At 51.4% G+C, this 14,202-nt stretch overlaps 1 protein-coding gene across 1 annotated transcript in view; it reads left to right on the plus strand.

The window, feature by feature from the left end:
- Window positions 1–14,202, plus strand: part of KCNK12 (potassium two pore domain channel subfamily K member 12) — a 58,922-nt gene that overhangs the window by 36,081 nt on the left and 8,639 nt on the right. The window lies entirely within an intron of this gene.

The following is a 14,202-nucleotide window of genomic DNA, read 5'->3' on the forward strand; positions in this document are numbered from 1 at the left end:
CTTAATTGTTTTGGGTTTGTTTTTGTAGGTCCTTTTCTTCCCTTGTGTTTCCCACTTAGAGAAGTTCCTTTAGCATTTGTTATAGAGCTGGTTTGGTGGTGCTGAATTCTCTTAGCTTTTGCTTGTCTGTAAAGCTTTCGATTTCTCCATTGAATTTGAAAGAGATTCTTGCCAGGTAGAGTAATCTTGGTTGTAGGTTCTTCCCCTTCATCACTTTAAGTATATCATGCCACTCCCTTCTGGCTTGTAAAGTTTCTGCTGAGAAATCAGCTGTTAACCTTATGGGAGTTCCCTTGTATGTTATTTGTCATTTTTCCCTTGCTGCTTTCAATAATATTTCTTTGTCTTTGACTTTTGCCAACTTGGTTACTATGTGTCTTGGCTTGCTTCTCCTTGGGTTTATTCTGTATGGGACTCCCTGCACTTCTTGGACTTGGGTGGCTATTTCCTTTCCCATGTTAGGGAAGTTTTCAACTATAATCTCTTCAAATATTTTCTCGGGTCCTTTCTCTCTCTCTTCTCCTTCTGGGACCCCTATAATGTGAATGTTGTTGCGTTTAATGTTGTCCCAGAGGTCTCTTAGGCTGTCTTCATTTCTTTTCATTCTTTTTTCTTTATTCTGTTCCACAGCAATGAATTCCACCATTCTGTCTTCCAGGTCACTTATCCGTTCTTCTGCCTCAGTTATTCTGCTATTGATTCCTTCTAGTATAGTTTTTATTTCAGTTATTGTATTGTTCATCTCTGTTTGTTTGTTCTTTAATTCTTCTGGGTCTTTGTTAAACATTTCTTGCATCTTCTCAATCTTTGCCTCCATTCTTTTTCCGAGGTCCTGGATCATCTTCACTATCATTATTCTGAATTCTTTTTCTGGAAAATTGCCTATCTCCATTTCATTTAGTTGTTTTTCTGGGGTTTTATCTTGTTCCTTCATCTGGTACATAGCCCTCTGCCGTTTCATCTTGTCTATCTTTCTGTGAATGTGGTTTTTGTTCCACAGGCTGCAGGACTGTAGTTTTTCTTGCTTCTGCTGTCTGCCCTCTGGTGATGAGGCTATCTAAGAGGCTTGTGGAAGTTTCCTTGGTTTTTTTCATATTCTGGGGCATTTGTGTAACTTAAACTTTGCCCTGAGAGTGTCCATAAGAGATCTGCTGACCAACTCTTTGTCCAGTGTTTCCTTTATTTTTCCCTCTTCTCTTCTCCCCCACCTCCATCTCCCTGCCTCAGGGCCTTTGCTCTGGCTGTTGATTGGCCTGGAACACCCTTCCCCTAGATGTCACCTCCTTCCAGTCCTTCATCAAATGTTACTTCCTCAATGAGGCCTGCCCTGACCCACCCACTTAATGCTGCAATCTGCCTCCTCCCTTCCCCAGGCTCTCCCCACCCCCTCAGCCAACTCTTTTTTCTTCTTCTTCTTTTAAAATTTTTATTTATTTATTTATTTTTGGCTGCATTGGGTCTTTGTTGCTGTGCACAGGCTTTCTCTAGTTGCGGCGAGCAGGGGCTACTCTTCGTTGCTGCACATGGGCTTCTCATTGCAGTGGCTTCTCTTGTTGCAGAGCATGGGCTCTAGGCACCTGGGCTTCAGAAGTTGTGGCTCGGGCTTCCCTGGTAGCGCAGTGGTTGAGAATCTGCCTGCCAATGCAGGGGACACAGGTTCGAGCCCTGGTCTGGGAAGATCCCACATGCCACGGAGCAGCTAGGCCCGTGAGCCACAACTATTGAGGCTGCACGTCTGGAGCCTGTGCTCCGCAACAAGAGAGGCCGCGATAGTGAGAGGCCCGTGCACCGCGATGAAGAGTGGCCCCCGCTTGCCGCAACTGGAGAAAGCCCTCGCACAGAAACGAAGACCCAACACAGCCAAAAATAAATAAATTAATTAATTAATAAAAAAAAAAGAAGTTGTGGCTCACGGGCTCAGTAGTTGTGGCTCGTGGGCTCTAGAGCGCAAGCTCAGTAGTTGTGGCGCCCGGGCTTAGCTGCTCCGCGGCTTATGGGATCTTCCTGGACCAGGGCTCAAACCCATATCCCCTGCATTGGCAGGCGGACTCTTAACAACTGCACCACAAGAGAAGCCTCCGCCTCCTCCTCCTCCTCCTCCCCTCCCCATCCCCTCCTTCCTTTTCCTTCTCCTTCTTCCTCTTCCTCCTCTTCCTCTTCTTCTTCTCCTTCCTCTTCCTCTCCTTCTTCCCCTTCTTTTCCTTCTTCTTCTTCCATAACACTTGCCACTTTCCAATATGCCACGTAGTTTACTTGAACATTATGTTTGTAGTTTATTATCCATCTCCCATGCTGAAATGTAAGCCTCGTGAGAGAACTTTGTCTTGATCACTCATGACTCCCAAGGGCCTGGTAGATAGTGGGCCCTCAGTAACTATTTGTTGGGTGAATGAAAGCCTCCTTCACAGGCTCCTCTTCTGCTCTTTAAATGCTGGGGTTCCCCAGGGGCCCCCATTCTCATATGGTACATGCTTCCTGGGATGTCTTATCCACATGACCCTTGAACCCAAGTTCCAGCCCAGACCTCCAAGACTCTCTCCCACTGCCTCCACCTGCTTGGGTAAGGCATCTTTACTATTCAGCCAGCAGCACCTCCTCTAGGAAGCCCACCCAGACCTCTTCTCTTGTTTCCTGGCATTCTATGATGTCTCCCATATATATAGCCAAATAAACTGGAAGACTTGGAAGAAATTTCTTTAAAAAGAAATAGTGAATAGCATCTTATGGAACGCTAAGTGCAGAACTGTCTTGAGAAAGACAAAAGCAACCTCTGAGAGCCAGGAACCGGCCCGGCACTCACAGCTAGGCAACAGGGAGTGTGGGGGTGGGGTTCTGACCTTGAACATAAGCAATTTCCCAGGACATCTACATCACATGAGGCCACCTTGGGACCAGGGTGTAGTGAGAGTAAAAACCAAACCACTCACCGGTAATCATGTCTGAACGGAGACCAAATAAGAACATCATCCAAACCACAAAAATGACCAAACACCCCCATCTGGTTGACATGAGCAACTGCTGCTTCTTTACCAATCCCAGCTTTGGCCTTGCTCCATCATTCCCCCTTCTAGGTAAGAATTATTAAAATACCCAATCCTGGAATTACCCCTGCTCGCAGCCTGCTTTGGTAGCATCCAATCCAGAGCAAAGCCCTGCTTTCTTGAGCCCTCCCCCAAGTCACCTAACTCAAGCCCAAACCCTGAATGAGTCCTTTCTGATACCTGCTGACGGTGATGCCCCCCATGGTGGACAGTCTCCCTTGTTAAAGTGAGTCAGTAGACTCAATTTTGTTCAACTGCAGGTGTGCACCTGGTGGCCTTTGGCAGCAGGGTATGGACAATATTGTACATCTGAGTATTCCTCCCCTCCCCCATGCCTGGCACACATCAGGTCTCAAAAACATGTTAGATAAATTAACTGAAACTAAGACGGAAACCACATTTCTGGTACGGAACCTGCTGGTAGTCACTAGACAAACCGCTGGTTCTGCCAGGAAGTTAGCAGCTGTTCCTTGAGCTCCTGCATTATAAAGTGTGAGAGGAAACCTAAGACACGGGTCACGTCCTCATTGGCAAGGCACACAGAAACACACAAGGTTAAATAATCCTGTGGGACCACAGTCAGTAGTACAGGCGCCATTGTGAGCAGCACATAATTAAATGCCTGATGAACTCTAAGTGCTGTCAGGTGACAAATGCAATTCAGGTAGGTGAACAGAAAAGGAAAGAAGTTGTTGCAGACTTTGAGAGATGGGGAATGGCGGGTGCAAAGGCACGGAGGAGGGAATATTCATGGTATGTTTGCTGGACACTAGGTTCTTTCAGGCTGGGATTCTGCCTGTCCTGCTCCCCTCATATCCCCACAGTGCCTGACACAGAGCAGGCTTTCAGTAACTACCTGGCGGATGAATATGTGTGTGTATAGATCAGTGAGGGCACTCGTGGCCCTGAAGAAGAAGGTTCAAAGAGAGGAGCTGATGCTAGAAAAGTTGGGGCCTTGAATCCCAGTCTAAGAAATTCCAGATCTTCCTGTCACTCGGGAGCTCATTGTGGAGTGAGCAGGAGAGAGATCTGGGCAGAGCCGTGCTTCAATGCAATCGATCTGGGACAATGTGCAGAATGGACCAGAAGGAGAAAGAATGTTTTCAGAAAACCAGAAATTTGGGTCCCAAGTCATCAGGGCCTCTCTGTGCAAATGGCGGGAGGGGATTAAAGGCAAGGTCATCACCATGAGGTGGAAGGAATGTGGGATTTGGAGTCGGCAGACCTGAGTTGGAATTTCTGGGACGTTGGACAAGGTCCTTAACACCTCTGAGCCCTAGCCTCCGTCTCCTGTTGCTTGGGATCTGGTACGGACTCATGCCATAGGCCCAGGGCAGGCATTTTGGCCACAGCAAGTCCTCCTGCATGGTACAGTTGTTTGCATGTTTCAAAACAAAATCACAGGGTCTTCCCTGGTGGTGCAGTGGTTGAGAATCCGCCTGCCAGTGCAGGGGACACGGCTTCAAGCCCTGGTCTGGGAAGATCCCACATGCCACGGAGCATCTAAGCCCGTGCGCCACAACTACTGAGCCTGCGCTCTAGAGCCCGCGAGCCACAACTACTGAGCCTGTGTGCCACAACTACTGAAGGCCACGCGCCTAGAGCCTGTGCTCCGCAACAAGAGAAGCCACTGCAATGAGAAGCCCACGCACCGCAAAAAAGAGTAGCCCCCGCTCGCCACAACTAGAGAAAGCCCGCGCGCAGCAACGAAGACCCAACACCGCCATAAATTAATTAATTAATTTAAAAAAACAACGAAAACCACAAAATCACAGCCACGATCTCTGAACCAAAGGCTGAGTCAGGCCTTAAGAGGTGGAATGGAAAAGAGCTGTGAATGTGGGGCTTGGGACCTGAATGCTGGTGGTGTTCTCTCACTGGTCATTTTACTCCTCTGAGCCTCGGTTTCCATTCCTCAATAGTGACCAGAAGCCACACACTGCCGCAGCCTCCGGGAGCAGCTCCGGGGATCCCTCTGTGAACGCACCAGCGGAGTGCGGCGCATAGCCTAAGGCTCTAGCCGTCCAGCCCCTCCGCCCCTCCCTCCCCGTAAGCCAGTGACCAACCTCCCTTCCCCGCAGGGGGGCTGGGAGCAGACCGTGCGGTAGGAACAGCCGCCGCCCCCTCTGCAGAAGGCGGCGCCCTCAGCCCTTAGCCTCAGTCCAGGGGCACAAGTCTAGGCCATCCTGACCCAGCCAGGCCCTAACGGAGCCCTTCGTGCTGGCTTACCAGCCTCTCGGGCTAGGGGCCACGTCAGCAGGCCACGCCCAGGGTTCCCCGGGACCCTCCAGAGCGCTCCCCTGGCCGCAGCTTAAAGTGCGGTTTGTTTTCATCGGGCCTCCTTGGCTTGCTTGCTCCTCTGGAGCAGCCCGCCAGACGGCCCTCTGTGAGAAGAGGTATGGCGAGGCGGCCCGGCACCAAGGCCAAGTCAGCGGGATGGACTCGGAGCCCTGAGGAGCGGCCCCGAGGCACGAGCCTCTAGGGCACTGGCCCCCTTCTTCGCGTCTCCTCTCAGCCTGGGCGCAGAGGCCCTCCTTCAAATGTGGTTCACAGCTGCGGGGGCAGCGATGAGCCCGAGCTTCGCCAGGTGGATAAAAACTGAATTAACTGAGAGGAGTTGGAACTGTGCACGTGAGAGCAGGGGCCTTTGCTTGACAGGAACCACCGCAGATTCCCTTTGAAAAATCTTCTCCTGGGCTTCCCTGGTGGCGCAGTGGTTGAGAATCTGCCTGCCAATGCAGGGGACACGGGTTCGAGCCCTGGTCTGGGAAGATCCCACATGCCGCGAAGCAACTAGGCCCGTGAGCCACAATTACTGAGCCTGCGCGTCTGGAGCCTGTGCTCTGCAACAAGAGGCCGCGATAGTGAGAGGCCCGCACACCGCGATGAAGAGTGGCCCCCGCTTGTCGCAACTAGAGAGAGCCCTCGCGCAGAAGCGAAGACCCAACACAGCCAAAAATAAATTAATTAATTAATTTAAAAAAAAATCTGCTCCTCTCTGATCTAGGATTTGAGATGAAATGTGATTCAGCTGACATCGTATTGACACTTCTGGGTTGGTGGACCTGCTTTCTCCCCACGGCAGGTGTATCTGCCCTTCTGAGAGGTGGCCTCAGCCTCACCACAGCCCTGTGTGTGTGTGAGGCCCTAAGGTGGAGGGAGCAAGGCCAGGGCTGGGCGGGCTTCAGGGCTTTCCTCATCTCACTGCCCCAGCGCCAGCTCTTGATGGCCAGACTTTTGTCCCATCAGGGACCGTCCCTGCCTTCCCTGGCCTTGGAGCCAGTCTTCTCCCCAAATTCTGGGCTGAGGCTAAGGCTCTGCTCCTTTCGTGGTGGGCAGGAGGGGCGGTGAGCTCATCCCTGGAAAGGATTAGTCATCAGAGAGACAGGGACAGATCTGGGGGGCAGGACGGAGGACGGGCTCTATGTAAATGAGTCATCTTCCCTCCACCTCCGAGGGCCCGAGCTTCACAGCTGCTCCAGCTCGGGCCCCGGGAGAGATTGGTAAGCGGGAGCTTGCTGGAGGCAGGAGTAGTTAACTGGCTTTTAATAACTCATTTTGCTGAATGATTTCTGGTGAGGAGAGAAAACCTTAATCCCACAGATGAAGCACGCAGGGGGGGCAGGTTCAATCAGCCCCACTGGCGAGGAAAACAGAGCCGAGGTTCGAAGCTGATTCTTGGGGTCACTTGCCCATCACTCCTAAATTACCGAAACTTTCCTAATGTTAAAAATCCCCGACCTGCAGCCTGCGGGGTTCAGCCTTCTTTTCCTAGCCCCTCTGCCCTCTCAGCCATCCCCACACGCCCCGTGCTCTCAGCAAACAAAGATCATCCCAAAGGCCCCCAGAGAACAAGCAAAATTGAACAGGAGAATGGAAGGGTCCGCTTTCTCCATGTGACTTGTGTTTTTCTGTGTTGCCTCTTTGTCCTGAGTCAGGGAGCATCCAGCACGAGCCCAGCCCTGCGCCCGGCTGCGGTGGGAAGGAGCCCAGGGCTGCGCCCTCAGGGAGCTGCCCATCTCGGTTACAATTTAGACAAACCCTCCAGCGGCAGCAAACGTCGCAGCCCACAGTCTCAGCTTTCCCACCACAGGCCCACTCTCTGGTGTCCCCCTCCCCCATTGCCACCCTTGACTTCAGGATTGGAAAAGGTGGTGCCTCCCCCCCCGCCGCCCCCCCCGACCCCGGCGCAGGGACCAGAGCCTGAAGCCAGCCCAGAGGGGACGCTGCCACTCACCGGGGACCGCCGAGGACACAGAGGCCTGGTGAGACGCAGGGACAGCAAGTTAGCGGTAGAGTCGTCTTAGGTGTGTGAACGGGGGGCTTGTCCTTTCTGCCGAAACTCCTAGTCCATGGTTCGTGGTTCGCCCGTTCCTTGCTCCATCTTCGGCTCTCCCGCTGCAGTGTGAGGGCTGGGGCCTCGCCCGGGCGTTTCCCAGTTAAGCTTGCTGCTTCTTGAGCTCACCAGGGAGCCACCTCCTCGTTTACTCCTCACAGAAACCTTACGAAGTAGGCGGTCATCAGGCCACTTTTAGGGGGAGAAATAACGTGTCCCCATTGGCCCATCAGCAAGTGGAGGCGCCAGAGCCTGACGCCACAGCCTCTGCTCTCAACTCTCCAAGAAAGCTGATGCTGGCCCTTCCCAAGCCTGCAGGAAGGGAGACTCCCTGAGTTTATCTTCTGCAGCTTGATGTTTCCAGGGTTTGTAAGTCTCTACAAGGCCAGACATGCTGCTGGATGCCAGGCCCAGATGATGGAGAAACTTCTTGCGGTGTCGGGTGACACCCTCACAGCCACAGTGCTCCTGCAAGTTCAGCCTGAGTACAACGTGGATGGGAGGGTCTCCCAGCCTTGTCCTTCTCCTTCTGCCACAGGTTTATCCACTCCATCGGCAAGAGTTACTAAACGTTGTCTGTGGGCTAGACGCCAAGCTGCACGTGGGAAACAGCCAGGCTGAACCCAGCCCTTTACCCTGGCCCTGTACACAGCGCTCTCCCAGCAGGGAACACCTTTCTCAAGCCCAGGCCTCTACTTCCTCCCTCTCGAAATCCCATCCACCCTACAAGACTGAACACAGATACCTCTCCCTCCATAAGACTCTCCCAGTCTCTGCACCAGGAGAACATCAGCCCTGCTTCTGACCTAAGCTGGTCTGGGGACTAATTTAAATTTCCCAGGTGATTCCATTATGGAGCCAGAGTTAAGAACTGCTGCTCCAACCAAAAGCAACCTATGTCTCTTTCTTCTGAACTCCTGTGCATTTAACTTTCTCCCTTATCACATCGCAAGCTCCCTCCTCTAGTTTCACACCTGGGCTCTGCCACTTGCTTGCTCTGTGATCTGGGCAAGTTATTTAACCTAAGTGTCTTTATTAAGTGTGACTCAGTTTACTAATCTCACAAATGGGAATGATAATAGTTCCCATTGTAGTTCATCAAATCTAAGACACCATCAATTATAAATGCACCAATAACGTGTACCATTAAGAATTTAGAATGCTGCCAAATAAACCGTGTCAAGTCATTGATCGTAAGATGCATCCTGATTTCAGGGCTGTTAAAATTTGAGGAAAAAGGCTGTGACTTAGAATGAATGCTACCCAGTGCCTCACAGAGCTGTGAAGATGGAATATGCATTGATACACATGAAGCTTTGGCACAGTGCCCGGAAATAGTGAGGGCTCAACACGTTTCAGCTATTATTATCCCCTCCGCGTTTCCATTCGTCACTAAAGTTCTTCCAGCCTTCCTTTCATTCCCAGCCCTCCCAAAAGGTTTGGCCAGGCTGGTCAGTTGTCCTCCTCAGGGGAGGGATTTGGAGAAGGATGACATGGGCAGCCTTGAGGTTCCAGGCCTGGGGCTCCAGTCCCAGGGAAGTGTCTCCTCTCAAGCGTCCAGCCCTCCTCCATGGAACGTGGCCTGGAGCTTCCCTTCTTCTCCCCAAGAGTCCGTGTCTCAGCTCCAACCACAGAGCAGCCCGATGGCAGCCCCACCATCTGCCCACAGCCCACTCCACATCTCCCACTGTTCCCTGTTTGGAGAGGAAGAGGCACTGGAAGACTAGGCTGCTGGCCTGGCCTTGGGTGGGCAAGGCCCAGTTCTGTGTGACCTTTAGGCTCCTTGATTGCTAAAGTGAGCCTGTTATCCCTCCTCCAGCCAGTCAGGAAGGATCCCAGGAGAGGGTGATGTTAGGAGACGCTCCTCAAAGTAGTGTGCCCAGCAGACAATTAGGGCCATGGGTAGGGCTGCCAGATTTAGCAGATAAAAATACAGGACTCCCAGTCAAATATGAATTTCAGAAAAATAACGAAGCATTTTTTAGTGTAAATATGGCCCGTGCAATGTTTGGGATGTACTTACATTAAAAATTGATTTGTTTATCTGAAATTCATATTTATTTGGGAGTCCTGTATTTTATCTGATGAGTCTTAATGGGTCCTTTCCCCTCCTCTGCCCACCAACCCCACACCTCAGCCTTCTCACTCTCCCTGATATTTAACTCTCACCCTTGAGATGTTCTTGAAACTTTTATTTTCAGTTATTCAGTCAACAAATAACTATCAGTGCCTAATTTATACATGATTCCCTTGCTCACTGTGGAGAACAGAAAGAAGAAAAAGACTTTATTAAGGGCTTATTAATGTGCTAGGCACTATTCTAAGTGTTTTGCACATATTGACTCAGTTGGGTACAAAAATACAAATATTATCATCTCCACTTTACAGATAAGAAAAATGAGGCACAGAAAGGTCAATAAATTTGCTCAAAGACACACAGCTAGGGAGTAGTGGAGCTAGGATTCAAACCTGAGCAGCCCATATAACCTATACTTCCAAATAGCCAATATAATTTGGTCCCTACTCCCAAGGGGCCCCCAATCTCATTGTGGAGACAGGCCCCTGAAGGTAATTAATACTATAAGTCATCTGTGCTTGGTACTCAAAATAAGGTTCACTGACCAGCTGCAGTGGCCTCACCTGGGACCAGGTTAGAAATTTGGAATTGTGAGCCCCACCCCAGAAGCTAACAAGATCCCCAGGTGGGTCCTAGATAATCGAGTTTGAGAATCACTGCTCCAAACAAGTAGAGTCACAGTCTATTCATTCACTCAGCAGACGTGGCCCAACACCTTCTACATGCCAGGCACTGAAAAGGCATTGCAGTGTTGCAGTGACTTTTTAAAGCGTGGGAAATCCTCGAGAATGTTTTTAAATGCCTCATCCTTAATTCTTCATGAGGATAGAGTATGGCATTTCCCAAATATTACTCTCTGAAATACTCAAGTCACCTGAGGTGACTACATTCGATGGTCAAATTAGTTTGGGGAAAACTGGATAGTGTGAGCATAGCCCTGGTGGTTTCATAAATCACATTAACATGGTGAGTGCTCTAAAAGTCCCGCAGTAAATAGTAAAGTGTTTCACTTTACTTAAAATTTCTTTTTCTTAATCATGGGCATTCTCTCTACGTCGCATTAAGTCTAGTGTCTCATCTTGAGGAACACCCATTGGCAGGTTGTATTACAGTTCACAGAGAGGGCTTGCGTCAGGAGGTAGACGTTCTACAGATAAAGAAATAGAGGCTCAGAGGAGTTAGAGTGACTTGCTTCGATCACTTGGCTGATAGAGGCTACAACAGCAGTCAAAGCTTTGAGTTCAAGTCTGATACCATTTCCTTGACCCTGGGATGTTTAACCAGGCCCTTAACCATCGGCACCAGCTGGAGTGTGTTTGGTTGCCTGTCACAGAAGGCTTAGGCAGGAAAAGAGATTTATGGGCTCGTGTAACTGGAAGTCCAAGGGTAGGTCAGGCAGCCTGGCCAGTTTGATTGGACAGCTCATTAGGGTTTTCAAGATACTTTGACAGCCTTCTGCAGTGTCAGCTTCATCTAAGGCTGGCTCCTCACGGCCACAGGTGGCCACCAACCACTCCTGGGGCCACCTCCTGCTCCCTCCACACCCAGGGCAGCTCTTAAAAGTGAGAAGCATTTAGGGACTTCCCTGGTGGTCCAGTGGTAAAGAATCTGCCTTCCAATGCAGGGGACATGGGTTCGATCCCTGGTCGGGGAACTAAGATCCCACACACCACAGGGCAACTAAGCCCACGGGCCTCAACTAGAGAGAGAGAAAAAAAAAAAACCCTGCACGCCACAACTAGAGAGGGAGAAGCCCACACGGCGCAACGAAAGATCCCTCGTGCCTCAATGAACATCCCACGTGCCGCAACTAAGACCCAATGCAGCCAAAAATAAATAAAATAAAATGAATAAATAAAATAAATAAGTATTTTTTAAAAAGTGAGACGCATTTAACCCAGAAACTATCAGAGAAACTCTCCTCTCATCTGATTGGCCTGAATGGGGTCACATGCCCATTCCTGAGCAAGTCTCTGTAGCCGTGAAAATGCCCTGCACTGATTGGCTTAGGCCTATCCATCCTTGAGCCAGTCGTGGTAAGGGACTGGATTTTCCTGATTGGCCTAGACTAACGGAGCCCACCCCTGGCAGTTGGGTCAGTTCTCCAAGGGGCCCAGCTGCTACACTTTAGGTTGAGGGGTGGGGTGATGGTTGTTAAGGAGACAGCTGCAATGTCCTCAACAAGGGTTTTAGGTCACTTGAAATTTAAACCAACAAATCATCATGATGTATATTTTAAATATCTTACAGCTTTATATGTCAACTGTAACTCAATAAAGCTGAAAATTGTTTTTAAAAAAGAAATTTAAATCAAAATATTTGAAATTGGGCAGATTCCAACCAGTAGGGTCATCAGGGATACAGCATAATACTGTTTCTTAAAGGAAGGGCTTTAGCCCATTCACATTAGAATCATCAGGGGACATTTGTTAAAATGTAGATTCCTGGGTCCCTCTAAATAAGCCTCTGGGGTGGGACCTGCCTTGGAATCTGCATTTTAACCACACATCCCAGTTGCTTGGATCAGCTCTGGTTTACACCTGCTGTCCTGGGGTAATTATTTGCTCTCAAAAGTATCCCAGATTGGATTATAAATTATATTTTGCCTCTACCAAGTCGATACTGCAGAGCCAGTGGGAAAACAGTCCCCGAGGTGATGAGCTCAGGCTTCCCATCTGGCGCAGTGGAAAGGGCTTCAGGGTCAGCTCAGCCACTTACAAACGGTAACTCGGCCGAGTATCTTCAGTTGCCTTGGCCCACGTCCTTGCCTGCATTGTTGGGGTTGATGATGCGTCCCTCTCAGGGTGGTTGGAGGGACTGGATGAGGGGATATGCGTCCAGTGTCCAGCACAGAGGCTGCCACCCAGGGCCCGATTCAGACCAGTGCTGGTCTCTCCAACTCACTTCCAGGCTCTCGGAGCTGAACTCCGGAGGCCCTGTCACCAGGGCCCCATTTGCGAAGGCGGCACCAGACAGGCTGTGGGAATGAGCTTCACAGCTTTTGTCAAAGTGGCATAATAAAGCCCCCAAGTGTCTGCTCTTTGCAAACTGGGATGGCAGATCAATTGTGGCATAAACAAAATAGAGGCTTGGTGCGAACCCGGGGACAGATTACGCCTGCCTCTGCAGGGTGTGAGTGGGGGAAAGGGGGATTTTCGGGGTGGCTGTGTTTGCCTTTTCTCTGGCTGAAGCTTCAGGGCCCCTCTCCAGAGCCAGCCTGGCTCCCCAGAGCCTGGGGGACTGTTCTTCCACCCTGGGAAGCATCCGGCTAGGCAGCAGCACTGGGCACGGACCCTACTGCCCTCAGCAAGAGGCCTGGCCCAGGGGTCTCAGCAGCCCAGAGCTCTGAGCCTCTTGGCGTTGATGGGGCAGGAGGGTAGACTGTGCCCCCTCCGCCCTGCCTCTGGAGCTGAGCCGACGTGGGTCTGTAGGAAAGCAAAGGGAGGTGAAGTGGGCACAGGAGCCAGACCTCAGGAATCGGGGCAGTGAGAGGGACACTCGTGTTGGGTGCCCTCTGTGCTGGACAGAGAACCTCCTGACCTGCCTGTCCCCTTCATTCTGGGCAGAGAGTGCCACAGCCAGTCAAGCACTTGGCATCATTTTGGGCCTGGAGTCACAGCCATGAGGAGACCTCAGGACAGGTCTGGCCCAGCCTCTGCATGGGGGCAGCAGGGTAAAGCTGTGCCCTGGCCCAGGGCTGAGCCACTGGCAGCAGAGGGGTGGGGAGCTGTGCAAAACCTCTAAGAAGGCAACCCGGATCCTCTGTGCGGGTGTCTGGTTTTCCACCAGAGCCCTGAGCACAGCCCGAGGCCTGCCAAACCAGGTCTTCAGGAAGTGTTTGCCGGAAAAAGGAATGGGCAGGTGGATGACGGTGCTCCAGGTGCATATCTGGTGGTGCTGTTGTGCAGAGGCCCTGGCAAAGGCCACAGCCCTGTGGGGAAGAAGCGTGGGTGGAAAAATAAGTCTCATTCTGGGTTCTGTCATCCAGGGGAGAGGCAGATCCTTAGCAAGAAACCCAGACTCTAAAGGGGGTGCTGGGGCAGAAGCCAGGAGTCCAAACATGGAGGAGTTTGGAGGAATCCGAAGATGCTCCCCGAGAGTGGAGATGGCTTTTGACTCGGGGGTAAGTCAGGCAGGGGCAGTCCTGTGAGGAGCCCAGCGGGCAGATGAGTCCCCTGCCTGGGCGCAACCGGCTGGACTGTGGGACAGAAGCAGTGGTCCCCTCTGTGCCTCCTCCTGCTGTCCCCAAGCTCTGGGTTGAGTCTGATTTGAATTGCCCCGCTGTCTTAGCTGTGCCACGGGAAGGGGGATGAGTCCACCTTGGTGAAGACATTAAGGGAGGAGCAGTGGCCCCTCTCCCCAGCAACAGTCAGTGGAGAGAGAGCCACAAGAGGAGAGTGGACCCCTGGGGACAGGAGTTGTGACTGAGGGTCAGCCTCCCCCGCCTCACATGAAAGTGCTCTCCCAGCTGCCAGCCCCCTTGGTTTTCTAAGAGGCCTGGAGGCCCTGCGGTGCCCTCGGAAGACAGTCTAGGGTGGCAGAGAGAAGGTGGATGTTAGACACCAGCCATCCTGGGTTTCAGGCTCAGCCCCACCATTTCTGGGCTGTGCGGCCATAGCAACTACTTAGCCCCTTGACCCGAGGTCTCCTCATCTGTTAAACAGGGGTGTTCCTCCCTCACAGGTTGTAGAGATGGAGCGAAACAAGACCTGCGGGGCTGGCACTGTGAGTGGTGGGCCTTTGGAACC

This window comes from Balaenoptera acutorostrata, chromosome 12, assembly GCF_949987535.1.
Source record: "Balaenoptera acutorostrata chromosome 12, mBalAcu1.1, whole genome shotgun sequence".
NCBI lineage: Eukaryota > Metazoa > Chordata > Mammalia > Artiodactyla > Balaenopteridae > Balaenoptera > Balaenoptera acutorostrata.